This window comes from Silene latifolia, chromosome 9 (assembly GCF_048544455.1).
Source record: "Silene latifolia isolate original U9 population chromosome 9, ASM4854445v1, whole genome shotgun sequence".
NCBI lineage: Eukaryota > Viridiplantae > Streptophyta > Magnoliopsida > Caryophyllales > Caryophyllaceae > Silene > Silene latifolia.
In genome coordinates this window covers 222,818,742-222,831,730 of record NC_133534.1, presented here as the reverse complement: position 1 = coordinate 222,831,730, position 12,989 = coordinate 222,818,742, and positions in this window count along the sequence as shown.

The following is a 12,989-nucleotide window of genomic DNA, read 5'->3' as shown; positions in this document are numbered from 1 at the left end:
ACCTTAAAAACATGCGGTTTTTCGATTTTTCGGTTCGGTTTTTACGGTTCGGTTTTTTATGAACACCCCTACCGCAGGTGCTCTACCCAAACCCAAACCCGAGCCCGAGCTCGAGCCGGGCCGGGCCGGCGCGCGCGCACGTGTGTGTGTTTGGACCCAAACCCACTGGCCCAATACTCCCAACAAAAGCCTCCTTGGTCCACACAATTAACTAGTGGAGTACACTAGTTAATATAAACACATGGAAGGCAAGTTATTCTACCGATGTGGGGTATCAAAGGAATAGTTGGACAAATCAACTTGGCTTTACAGCCATCATTTCCAACAATCCCCTACAGATGGCGAAGAAAAGCAAAGAGAAGAAATTCCTGGGTAAAGAAAGGATTGGATACTTAGGTATCAATATCTTTCGATTTGAATTGACACTTTAGTGAAATGAGGAAACAACTTACTCACAGCGAGAGAATGTCTTGCGATTTGAATTCCTAGCTGAGCTTCGGTCGATACCCCCCACAACACATATCATACCTTCAGAATTAAGATCGTTCCGCGTTTCAAAGTGCAACACGCTCTTTTAGAGCTATGCGTTTACCTCAGTACTAATAGATGTGTTCAGAAGACTTCTCATAGTCTAATGATCGTTACACCTACATAGGTGACTCGAGTGCTTCTCAATAGCACTTCTCACATGAGTCATTAAGGACCGAAGTCCAACCTGGTGTATGATCCATCAAGTGCGTCTCAAAAGCACCACCATAAAGGCTATGAATCATACAACGCCATAGGAATAGAAGCTTTAGACCTAGTCAAGTCTCACTCTTGACCTAAGGACTTAAGCCCCATTCCCCTCGACGTATCAACGACTAGTCTCCTAGCCAGCCCTTTAGTAAAGGGATCAACAAGATTATTTTCGGACTTCACATAGTCCAAAGAGAATCACTCCATTGTATTGGAGTTGTCTAACTGCAGCGTGCCTTATTCGAATGTGTCTCTTTTCGAATTGTAGACACTATTCTTTGCAACACCAATAGCAGCCTGCGAGTCACAGTGCAGGGAGACTGGTGTTAGTCGTCCGCCCCACACTGGTATATCAGCTAAAAGGTTTCTCAACCATTCAGCCTTTTGTCCTGCCAACTCAAGAGCTATGAACTCAGATTCCATGGTAGAGCGTGCGATACAAGTCTGTTTAGAGGACTTCCACGATATAGCACCTCCACCCATGGTAAAGACATAACCACTAGTAGAACAAATCTCATCGTTACCTGCAACCCAGTTCGCATCACAATATCCTTCTAACACAGCAGGAAATTTACCATAATGCAAACATAAGTCAACTGTTCCTTTTAGGTATTTTAGTAAACGACGAAGAGCATTCCAGTGTTCATTACTAGGGTTATGTGTATAACGACTCAGTCTACTAACCGCATAAGCAATATCTGGTCGAGTACAGTTCATTAAAAACATCACACTACCTAGGATTTTAGCATACTCTTCTTGAGAAACACTCTTGCCCAAGTTTTTACACAATGGTACACTAGGATCATAGGGTATTCTAACAGGCACATCATCAAAGCAGTTAAACTTTCTCAACACTTTTTCAACATAATGAGATTGACTTAGACATATTCCATTGGGGTTTCGGATGACCTTAACTCCTAGGATAACATCGGCTTCTCCTAAAACCTTCATCTCAAATTGTGATGACAAAAATTCTTTGGTTCTAATTATCACCTCCAAATTATTACCAAGTATTAACATGTCATCAACATATAGGCATATAATTACACAATCAGATCCCATTATTTTTGAATAAACACATGAATCAGAATTGTTAACCACATAGCCATTACTTATCAAAGTGTTGTTAAATTTCTCATACCACTGTTTAGGTGCTTGTTTCAGTCCATAAAGTGATTTGTTCAGTTTACACACTTTACTCTCTTGACCCTCAATCACAAAATCTTCAGGTTGAGACATATAGATCTCTTCCCTTAGTTCACCATTCAAAAATGCAGTTTTAACATCCATCTGATATATAACAAGGTTATGAATAGCAGCTAAGGCGACAAGAGTCCTAATAGTTGAAATTTTGGTCACAGGAGAGTAAGTATCAAAATAATCAATACCCTTCTTTTGTGTAAAGCCTCTAACTACAAGTCTAGCTTTGAACTTCTCTATTGTACCGCCAGGTCTCATTTTCTTTTTAAAGATCCATTTACTTGTAATGGGTTTACTACCTTTAGGTAAATCAGTCAACTCCCAAGTCTTATTTAACACAATAGAGTCAAGTTCACTTTTAATAGCATCTTTCCAAAAATTAGCATCAATGGATTTCATTGCCTCACTATAGGTTTTTGGGTCATCTTCTATTAAAAAGACTGAAACAAACTCATCACTAGCACAAACAGTGTATCCAAGTTCAGACAACATAGTTGTATCATAATCATCACCAAAGTTCTTTGGACATCTAGGTCTTTTACTTCTCCTAGGTTCAACAGTATGATCAATAGGAGTGCTACTACTACTAGCATGTGAAGACAAATCAATAGATGCAACAGGTAAAGAAGGAGATGAAACAACCTTTTTCTGAAAAGGAAAAACATGCTCAAAAAATTCGGCATCTCTAGCCTTAGATATAGAACGGTCACTTAAAGACATAAATCTATAAGTAGAGCTATTTTGAGCATAACCTATAAAAACACAATCATAGGTCTTTGGTCCAACGATGGGTCTTCTAAAGTCAGGTAAGCCTACTTTAGCCAAACACCCCCACACTTTAAGGTAACTCAAGTTAGGAGGATAGCCCTTCCAAATCTCATAGGGTGTCTTGTCAATTTTCTTATGAGGTACACGGTTAAGAATGTGACAAGCAAAAAGTATTGCTTCCCCCCACATGTCGTCAGAAAGGCCAGAACTTAAAAGCATAGCATTCATCATCTCTTTTAAAATTCTATTTTTACGTTCAGCTACACCATTGGATTGGGGTAAATAAGGTGGACTAATCTCATGTATTAAACCGTTTGCAGCACAAAAGTCGACTAGATAACTGGATTTATACTCACCGCCTCTATCAGACCTTACCCTTTTAATTTTCCTGTCGAGTTGATTTTCGACCTCATTTTTAAAGCTTATAAACGAATGTTCTGCTTCATCTTTAGTCTTAAGTAAATAAACTCGGGTGTACCTTGAACAGTCGTCTATAAAGGTCACATAATAATTCTTGCCACCTCTACTTGCAACATTTTTGAAGTCAGCTAGGTCGGTGTGAATTAACTCAAGAAGACTCGTGTTCCTAGTTGTAACTGGTTTACTAGGTTTCTTTGTGAATTTACCCTCAACACAGCTAGCACATTTAGAGAATTCTTGACTCGATAAACTTGGAATTAAACTCATAGTTCTAAGTTTTTTTAATATAGTCAACATTCACATGACCTAATCTACCATGCCAAACATCAATAGACTCAGCGATATAAGCAGAAGTAGATGCAATATTATTAAAAACTGAATCAGTGTTCAATACAAAAAGACCCCCAGAAAGATAACCCTTGCCCACAAATTCCCCATTACGCGAAATTACAACCTTGTCAGCCTCAAAAACAAGTTTTAAACCAGCTTTGTTCAATAAGGCACCAAACACGAGGTTTCGACGCAATGAGGGTACAAATAAAACATTAGTGAGAGCAAGTGTTTTCTCCGAGGTGAGTTTGAGAAAGATCTTGCCTTTGCCTGTGATCAATGCGGATGAAGAGTTACCCATGTAGACACATTCCCCATCAGCTACTTCCTCGAACTCAGCAAATAACCCCTTATCAGCACAGGGGTGTCTAGAAGCACCAGTATCCAGTACCCATTCAGCAACATTACCCACCAGGTTAGCTTCCACAACCATAGCAACAATGACATCATCAGTCACAGCAACATTGGCTTCAGCAATTTTCTTCTCGGTACATTGGTAGGCTTTGTGGCCGGTTTTTCCGCACACATAGCAGACAATAGGACCCTTAGGTTTCTGAATTTTAGCAATTGGTTTGGTATGCTTCCCTGGACCATTCTTCTTAGCCGGACCCTGGTTCTTACCTTGACCAACCTTGTCCTTACCTTTACCCTTGAACTTCTCAAAATTGGACGGCCCACCAGACTCAACCAAATTAGCAGCAACAGTAGCATTCGAAGTTTGACTAACAGGCTTATCTTTGAGACGGTTTGCCTCCTCGGTCCTCATATGACTTACTAGTTCTTGGAGTGAAAGGTCCTTTTTCTTATGTTTTAGGTGGTTTCGGTATTCTGACCATGAGGGGGGAAACGTTCTAAGAGAACATTGGCCAGGAAAATGTCATCTAATTTCATCCCTTCATTAACTACATCAGCACACAAATTTTCATACACATGTACTTGTTCCATGATAGGTTTCCCATCGACCATCTGAAATCCCAACCATTTACCCACAAAATATTTCTTTCCCCTGCCTCATCAGCCCCATATTTTGTTTCCAACGATTTCCAAATGGTACGAGCAGACTTATGAATCATAAATAAATCAAACAGGATATCAGTCATGTTGTTCAGTAGATGGTATTTAGCAGTTTTATTGTCCTTATCAAACTTCTTAATAACTTCTTCATTCGACTTAACAACAGAAATAACAGAAGGGGTCTGTTCTGCAGTAGCAGCAGTCTTGGTAACAGCAGGCGGAGGGTCACTAAACAGAACATAATCAATTTCGAGTTGTTCAATATACATCAGCAATTTTTGTGACCAACGTTTGTAGTTGTTACCATCTAGACGCTCAAGTTTAGGCAATTCAGAAATATTTTTGGACAATACAGACGACATTGTTACAGCAATTAACAACAACAGATATATAGTTTTCAAATTGTTGGAGTAAACTATGCAGTAACAATGAAAAACAAGGAAATCAGAAGAAATATAACCCGATTCGTAGTGCCGTGGTAAGGGAGCCACTGCCTTGAAAACTATATTCCGGTACGACCGTGGTGGCGATCAGCTAGTGCCGGTAGTTCTCCAAGGATAACACTACAGTCTCCACTCAGTTTCGCCCAGTCGGAACTGTGAGACTTGGAACGAAAATAATTATCTTTACCCAAAAATAATATAAGAAGAGAGGAGGAGAAAGAACAGAGGAGAGTGATTGTTTGTGTGTTTAGCAGTGTGTGCCTGTTGCTCTATTTATAGGAAATATGAGCAGGTAGAGGAGCAAAAACGTGTTCCTAAACCGCAGGCAACAAACCGAGAGAAAGTGGGAGTAAGACTCTCTCCCACTAACAGTCGTGTTGACTGACTGTTAACACAAACCAAGCCAAGCCCAAAAACACACAAGAGCAAAAAAGGGGCCTTTGGCCTGCACCGCAGGTGCTCTACCCGAGCCCGAGCTCGAGCCGGGCCGGGCCGGTGCGCGTGTGTTTGGACCCAAACCCACTGGCCCAATACTCCCAACAAAAGCCTCCTTGGTCCACACAATTAACTAGTGGAGTACACTAGTTAATATAAACACATGGAAGGCAAGCTATTCCCCCGATGCGGGATATCAAAGGAATAGTTGGACAAATCAACTTGGCTTTACAGCCATCATTTCCAACAGTAGTCTGGCAGTGGGTTAGTGTAGACGGTGGTGGTGGGCTGGCGGCAAGGATGCGCGGCAAGGGGTCGACGGTGCCAAGGGAGGCGCTATGTCAGGTGAGGGTGTGATGGCCTCGAGGTGGTGGCGACGAGGGTGGTGGCCTCAGGGTACGGTGACCTAAAGGAAGGACGGCGGCTGGCCGGGGGTGGTCCGGCGGAGGGTGGGATGGATGGACTGTGGAAGAGGTGGTGGTGGTTGGGGAGGTTGTGGGTGGCTTGAAGCTAACAGTATCTTGTTACCTTGTTTTTATTTTCTTCACTTTCTGAGTGTAGTATAATTTAGTTGAGTCCAAACGTGAAAATGAGAGGAGTATTATGGTCCAATACGTTCTGCGATGAGTAAGATGCGTACTATGAAAATCACCACCTCTCGCCCGGTTTTACTTATCTCGCCTCAACTTTTTTTATCGAATTTTTCGTTTTGTACTTCATTTATATTTGCCATAAATGAACATTTTCTTCATTTTCTAATGTTGTTTAATACATTTAGATAACGTCAGGTTTTTCTACTATATATTATTAAAATTAAGGCAAGAATATGACGACTAATAACGAAAATACTTTCAACGACAATACACACGAACTTGCCTGGTCATTTCGTGTTGCTTACACGAATAAGTCTTGTCTATTTTTTTTCGTTAATATACTGTTGTTGAATTAATTTTTCATTTTATTCATTAAGTCATCGTTAATTGATGGCGTGTGGGCAGGCCCGTCTTTGGGCTTGTGTGACCATGTCGCACTAGGCCTCTAATTTTTAGGCTGAATTTGTACCCTCATCATCTCTATCTCCCCTCTTATTCATATACTTCACAAGTCATAACTATTTATAATTTGCTCCAACCCCAAATTCTCAAGGAATAAAGCCACATGCGCAATGCACCAGCTCTTAGAATCTTTTCCTTATATTACTACTTGATGCTCTTATGTTGTCCAGAATTGCAGTATAACAAAGTTGACTCTTGATTGTCATGGTTGACTAAAAGCTCTTGAGGAATTGCGAATAGTTCGTGTCACTTGCACGAGACAGTTCCTGTATTGGCACAGTAAGGATCCTCTGTTCTATCTCCTGTCTCATGCTACTCTTTGCTTGACACATCAACATAACAGATAATAAATATACCATATATGTGGTTTTTATGTCTATGTGTCAAAAGGAGAGAGCATGAGACAGGAGATGAGACACAAAAATGGGACAGAGGATCCTCACTAGTATTGACAGTATAAGTTGCACGAACTAGTGGCAGAGTGTTTGTGTGTGGTGCACGAACACTTTGCTATTCGTTTGTGGTGCATGAACATGAAGGGGTGTAACCATGAAGGAAACACAAGGTCACCATGGATTGTTCATCTATGTAATATCCCTGAATTTATAGCTCTGCACTCGGTCGAGTACGGAAGAGTACTCGACCGAGCGGCACTAACTCGACCGAGTTTGGTAATCGAGTGTCTTATTGGCTTAAACCTATATTCTGGTTTTGTGTCACTCGGCCGAGTGGCTGGTGCACTTAACCGAGGGCCTTCGAGCAGTCGACCGCGTGTACGGGCCCTCGGGCCTAGACTTAGTTTTCGCGTGTTGGGCTCCGTGTGTTGGGCCTTGCTATATATACTTCCTTTACAAATTTCTTCTTCATTTTTACAAACTTTAAACTTTCTCAAACCCTCTCTAAACAATTCCTACCATCTTCAAGAAGATATATCTTGGGATTTGAGGATCTAGCATCATACTAAATATGCATCTTAATAAAATGTTACTTAATTAGAGTTCCGATTCACTGCCTCGGGAAATCGAGATGGTGACACTCCCGATTACCTTGGCCGGGTAAGAGTGAGTGTTACATTCTAGGCCAAAATATGGATTCACAAATTGCATATGGTAGAAGTATAAAAGAAGAAAATGCGTTTAAAGAAAGAAGGTGATAATAATAATAAGGAAAAATTACAAATAACCACTACGTATTTGCGTATTTTTACAAATTACCACCACGTATTTATATTTTTACAAATAACACCCAACCTTTCATGTATATTCCCCAATCAACACCGTATATTTGTCCCGAAACTCGTTTTTCTGACTTTCCGACTTGTTAAGTAAAAATTTTTGTGAAATACCCAGATTACCCTTATCAATTACTCTCACCCAATATATAGTTATTATTGTTAAAGATTACGATTGAGAGTGAAAGATTGAGAGTGAAAGTTGTGTATTTTCTCATTCATCGAGTACGGTATTTATACAACGTAATACGGTGTGTATACATTAAATGCACCAAAGACATTTGCCATATTTACTGTAGTAAATGTAGACTTCTGAGAGGACGGTGGAGTAAATCCCGGAGGTGAGATTTTCACCTTGACTTTGTGTTTACAACACTCCCCCTTGGAAATTTCACCTTATAATTACTTGGATTGTACTATATGCTTTGAAGGGTACTACCTCATTAAAAACCTTGTCAGTAAAAACTCAATGGGATAAAACCTGACTAAGGGAAAAAGAGTGTAGTGCATATAGTACTCCCCCTGGATTCAACACATATCCTTGAGCCGTCTCATTCCGATCTTGCGAACTAGTTCTTGGAATTGCTTTGATGGTAGTGACTTTGTGAACAAGTCTGCAAGGTTCTCGCTTGACCTGACTTGTTGGATGTCAATTGTTCCTTGTTCTTGAAGATCATGTGTGAAGAAGAATTTTGGAGCTATATGCTTAGTTCTATCTCCTTTGATATAGCCTTCCTTTACTTGAGCGATACACGCCGTATTATCCTCGTATATTATTGTCGGATGATCACTTGTCTTGATATCGCATTCCTTTTCAATGTACTGTATCATGGATCTCAACCATACACATTCTCTTGAAACTTCGTACAATGCAATTAATTATGCATGATTTGATGATGTGGCAGTCAAAGTTTGCTTTGTTGACTTCCAGGATATGGGTGTACCGCCATATGTAAATACATATCCTGTCTGAGATTTTGCCTTTTGTGGGTCTGACAAGTATCCAAAGATCATCGCATATCCAATCAACGTAGCATCTTTCTTTCTAGGATAAAATAATCCTAAATCTTGGGTTCCTTGAAGGTACCTTAACAAGTGTTTAACTCCATTCCAATGTCTTTTAGTTGGTGATGCACTAAACCTTGCTAGTAAGTTAACCGAAAATGCTATATCTGGTCGAGTATTATTTGCCAAATACATTAATGCACCTATTGCACTAAGATATGGTACTTCTGGTCCTAGGATATCTTCATTGGCTTCTCTTGACCTAAATTCGTCCTTTTCAACACTAAGAGAGCGAACAACCATTGGAGAACTAAGTGGATGTGATCTAGCCATTCCAAATCTTTGTATGACTCTTTGGGTGTAATTTTCTTGGTGAATAAGAACTCCATTCTTAAGATGCTCGATTTGTAGTCCAAGGCAGAATTTTGTTCGTCCGAGATCTTTCATCTCGAATTCTTTCATTAGATATTTTGCCGTGACTTCAAGCTCGGCTGGAGTTCCAATGATGTTTAAATCATCGACATACACCGCAATGATTGTGATTCCATTACATGTTTTCCTAATAAAAATGCATGGACTAATGGGATCATTTTTGTAACTTTCTTTCACAAGATATTCTTTCAGACGATTATACCACATTCGCCCTGACTGCTTTAATCCATATAAAGACTTTTGCAGTTTGATACAAAACATCTCCCGAGGTAGTTTAGAGTTGTAATCGTTGGGCATTTTCACACCATCTGGGATTTTCATGTATATATCTGTGTCAAGTGACCGATATAAATATGCAGTCACGACATCCATAAGGCGCATGTATAATTCCTTTGATACTGTAAGGCCAGTTAGGAATCTTAGAGTTGTTGCATCAACTACAGGAGAATATGTCTCATCATAATCAACTCCTGGCATTTGCGAAAAGCCTTGTGCAACAAGTCTTGATTTATATCTTACAATTTCATTTTTCTCATTTCGTTTCCTGATGAAGACCCATTTATGCCCTACCGGTTTTACATTCTTTGGTGTTTGTATTATCGGGCCAAAAACTTCTCTATTCTCAAAAGACTTCAATTCTGCTTTCATTGCTTCCTCCCATTTTGGCCAGTCGTGTCTTTGACGACACTCGTTAACAAATTTTGGCTCAATATCATTTTTGTCTGTCATGATTTCTGTTGCGATGGAGCATACAAATATTTCGTCGATATTGACTTCTACTCGGTTATATTCAATTCCCGTATGAACATAATTCATTGAAATTTCTTGGTTGTCATCATTTACATTTTCCAAAGTTTGATCTCTTGGTAACTCTAGTAGTGTTTCTTCTTCACTATCTTTATCACATGATATTTCCTTTTGTTTCTTAGATTTTCTAGGTTTGAGATCCTTTGAGCCCGGTGGTCTCCCACGTTTCCTACGTGCCATAGATTGTTCTGCTATTGACTTGTCAGAGTTTTCTATAGGAATGTCAATTCTGGCAGGCGCATTTGCTGCTGGAATATGAGACTTTGTGGCCCCTTTTGAGTTTGTAAATGCATCAGGTAATTGATTAGCAACACTTTGCAAATGAATTATCTTTTGTACTTCTTGATTACAAGAACCATTTCTTGGATCAGGGTATAATAATGAATCTGCATTCCATGTAATTTCTTTTGGTCATTGGTCCACTTTCCTTTCTCCCCCTAAGACTATTGAAGGAAAAGTAGATCTATATATATACTTAACATACTCATATATGTTATAATTTAATTTGTCATAAAATTAACAAATGATCTTATGCATGCAAACTAATAAACAATATAAGGAAGAAACCATCATCTTACATTGGATTTTCGGTTTTAGGGCACAAGAGAGATCTCCTTCTCTCTTGTTCTTGAGCTTTCCTTTTGGATGAACAAAGACCCAAGTGTAGCATCTCTCCCAAGGATTTATACCCAAAGCTTACTCTTAATTAAAATCAATATTATAAATACTAGTACAATATTAATTTTGTAAGAAAAATTGACCCAAAATAATTTTGGTTTTTGTCTCCTAAAACCGGGTAGGAGGAAGAGGAAGGAAGAAAGATATTTTTATCTCTCTAAAAATATTTTTGATAAGATGAATGAATAATATTATCACACACTTAAGCATGTAGTGAATGATCATATTTTAAGCATGGGCATGGTGCTCTTCCACAAAAGACACTAGGTATGCATGCCTATTGTAGAGAAATAATCATGTATTCCACTAGTCTTAATTAACATTATATAAATTGTTAATCACACCCAATATTTCGGTCCATATGAGGATAAAATGGATTCCATTTTATCTTTGTCAATTTGTCAATATGCCACATGTCACATGTTACATAGAATTGTTATGTATTTTTAACATATTAAAAATCAACGTATTAATAAAAATACGTCATGTACAAAATTGACTTTAGTAATTCATAATTACTTGTACCAAAATATTTTACCAATTATAAATCACAACAAATTGTATTTATAATAATTCATTCAAATTTAATTGTTTCTTTAAACAATAATTTCATCTGAGCAATGATACAATTCGATTACTCAGACCGTATCTCATTTAATCAAATTTCAATGTGATACGTAAAATTTACTTCCAAAATCGTCCGTCAATTTTCAAGTAATTTAATTAACTCGTAACGCTATACGATTAATTAAATGATCAATTAAGAGTGTTGCCCTATAGGTATGACCTAGGGGATCAACTGATCACCACCGTCGCACGACAGTAATGTCAAACTCTAGTCAGCCAATCATTACCGATATATGTTGATCAGTTGATAGTAAAAATACTTCCCAATTGTATTCTTTAAAATGAGACTTAAACATGTGATCATTATGATCAACAGTCGTGATCGCATTATTGTCGGATGACACATATTCCAACATGGGAATGTATGTTCGTCAAAATGACAATCGGCAAATCGTGCCGTGAATAAATCTCCAGTCATAGGTTCAAGGTATTTAATAATACTTGAAGAAATGAATCCAACATATATACCCAGTCTTCGTTGTGGACCCATTTTAGTCCTTTGGGGTGGAGCAATCGGTACAAAAACAGAGCAACCAAATGTTCTTAAATGTGATATATTTGGAGAGTGTCCTGTTACCAGTTATAAGGGGGAAAATTTATGATATGCAGTAGGCCTTAACCGGGTTAAGGTTTCTGCATGTAGAATAGCATGTCCCCATGCTGATGTTGGTAATTTTGATTTCATTAGTAGCGGCCTAGGCTGTTTGTCGCAATCTTTTTATCATTGCCTCGGCCACCCATTTTGTGTATGGACGTGTGCTCTTTGGGTGTTCAACATCTATGCCAATCGACATACAATACTCATTAAATGCTTGAGAAGTAAACTCCCCCGCATTATCCAGACGAATTTTCTTAATATTTTGATCTGGAAATTGCGTTCGTAGTCTGATTATCTGAGCAAGTAATTTCGCAAGAGCAAAATTCCTTGTGGAAAGAAGCGTTACATATGACCATCTCGTAGATGCGTCAATTAGTACCATAAAATATCAAAATGGTCCACATTGTGGATTAATTGGACCACATATATCACATTGAATCCTTTCAAGGAATCCGGGTGATTCATTCTTAATTTTGCTTATTGATGGTCTTGTAATAAATTTTCCCAGTGAACATGCACTGCAAGGAAAATCACTAGATTTTATTACCCTGACATTCTTTAAAGGGTGTCCCAGTGAACTTTCAATGATTTTTGTCATCATGTCAGGTCCTGGATGACCTAACCTATCATGCTACAAAGTAAATGTGGTCTTATCATTTATTTTTGTTGATGACATCATGCTAGTTATAATGGGATTTATATGTGTATAATATAAACCATAAGAGTATGATGACATCTTCTAAAATATGCATTTCTTGCCCGATTTTATTATCGTTAGACAAAGTATTCTTTATAATTTTCTGTCATGGTTTCAATATGATAACCATTTTGTCGCATATCTTTGAAACTGATCAGGTTTCGTTGCGACTTGCTTGATTATAGCGCTTTATATATTGTTATGCTTGTTCCCATTGGGAGTATGATGATAGCCTTTCCACAACCTTCAATTATTTCAGCGTTGCCGCATATAGTATTCACATATGCTTTAGTTGGCATTAATTCAGTGAAATATTTCTGCTGTTTCAAGATAGTATGAGTTGTGCCGCTATCTATTAAGCATGTTTCTGCATCGGTTATCATATCTAAAACATTAAAATAAAGACTATTAATATTGTTTAGTAATTATGTTTAGAATGCAATGAAAATGGAAACTAGTGTATTACATTTATTTGAGGTAAGAAATAAAAGCATAGTAAACATGCATGCAT